At 44.6% G+C, this 1,858-nt stretch overlaps 1 protein-coding gene across 2 annotated transcripts in view; it reads left to right on the top strand.

Annotated features, from left to right (window-relative positions):
* Palld (palladin, cytoskeletal associated protein) overlaps positions 1 to 1,858 on the top strand; it is a 383,084-nt gene that overhangs the window by 223,326 nt on the left and 157,900 nt on the right. The gene's annotated exons all lie outside the window — the stretch shown is intronic.

Raw genomic sequence — 1,858 nt, 5'->3', positions numbered from 1 at the left:
CTTGAGTTCCAGTCCTGCATCCTTTGGTGATCAACAGCATTATGGAAATGTAAGCNGAATAAACCCNCCCCCCCCCCCAACTTGCTTCTTGGTCATGATGTTTGTGCAGGAATAGAAACCCTGACTAAGACATCATTTAACTAACCTATCTTTTCCTGAAATTTTGAGAAAAGTGTTGAAAATTACCACCACTATGGTGAGGACAATGTAGTCTTTCTTGTTAATTATAAAATATTAGCCTGACTTAGGTAGGCATTAGCAATCAAAGAAAAGGAACATGTTTTGAACAGTGATGTCAATAAAACTATGAACCATAATGACCAAAGATATTGTTCCACACTTGTAAAATCATGAGCTTTGGAGATGTTTTACAAGCATGTACCTCAGAACCTTGGGAGAGGGATCAGTGGTTACAAAAACTGGCTGCTCTTCCAGAGAACCCACATTCTATTCCTCGTACTCCCATGATGGCTCATACTGTCTGTAACTTCAGTTCCAGGATCTGACTGCCTCTTCTTGCCTCTCCAGACACCAGGAATACAAGGAACAGACATCAAAGTAGGCAAAACTTCTATTCACACAAAATAACAAAATAATGACAGAGAGTTCATCAGAAGCTCGGCAGCTTCCACGGTGCCTTAGCCATAACCTCTGCACTGCCCTAACTAATTTTGCTTTCAGAAGTTTGTGATGAGGGGTGTGGTGGAGGAATAGTGCAATTTGTGATTCCAACGAGTTGCCTGTTCTCTCCTTTTGAGGCTGAATGTATTTCAGTTTGGAGCTTTGTCAAAGCTCACGCCTGTCATTCTCTCCTACTGTTCATGATGTCACTGGCCTGTGCCAAGGATCAGCATCTGTAGATGTTTTTGAATGTCAGCTTCCAAGAGGGGGAAATTCTATAAAAACAAATGAGCTTGCCAGAAAACCAATAGCATTAGGAAACAAAAGCCAAAACCATCCTTTCAAGAACCAAATTAAAAAGAAGAGTCGTCAGGGGGAAAGCAGATAGGAGAGGAAGGAACGTTCTAGTCAAACAACAAGGATTGAAATGTTCTGGTGCCTGTCTCTAACATAACTGGACGTTTCTTGGAAACTGAGATAATTTCCTTAAACATCAAAGAGCTGAAGAGCTCTTGCAGTCTGTCATGTAGGCCTGCTGCCCCTAAACTTCATCTTTCTTCTACATAATTAGCATGACCACTGAGTGAGTGAGTTCAAAAGGCAGGATCAAGACAGCTATGCCGTTTTCTCTCTTACACACTGCCCATGGCCCAGTTACCATCCTCCTTCCTCTGACCTGTCTCCTCCTTAGGGCTCAGGCGCTCTTTATGAGCTCCATTTCATGTGTGCCTCCCAGTATTTCCACCCAGGATGCTGCAGAGAAGAAAGGATGGTGAGCTGACCCATGGCCACAGGGGACAGATTCCATGCAACCCTTGGGGTCCAGTGCTTTACTCAGAGTGGCATGGTTTCCTCGTACAACCTCCTTGTGTCCCCCTGACTATTGGCTTGGGGCATTTAGCATGGTTTGACTGCTTTGTAAATGGTCATTGAGTAGTGTTATTTGGGGGATAATGATGTGCAAAGCCTGTAGTTGTTTGGTTCAAGTATGGTTGCTTCTCCACACACACACACACACACATACACGCACACACACATACACACACGCACACACACGCGCGCACACACACACACACACACACACACACGCACACACACACACGTTTTCAAAGTATGATCAGCTGAATGGGATGATAACCCTGCAGGTACATACGTCTGACACCATCTAGAGAAAATCATGTTCCTGTGGGGGAAATAGAGAAGGAGGGGGAGGGGAGGGGAGGAAGAGGGAGAGGGA

Source organism: Mus pahari, chromosome 19, assembly GCF_900095145.1.
Source record: "Mus pahari chromosome 19, PAHARI_EIJ_v1.1, whole genome shotgun sequence".
NCBI classification, from domain to species: Eukaryota; Metazoa; Chordata; class Mammalia; order Rodentia; family Muridae; genus Mus; species Mus pahari.
Note: the sequence above shows the minus strand (reverse complement) of the source record. Positions and strands in the feature narration are given on the sequence as shown.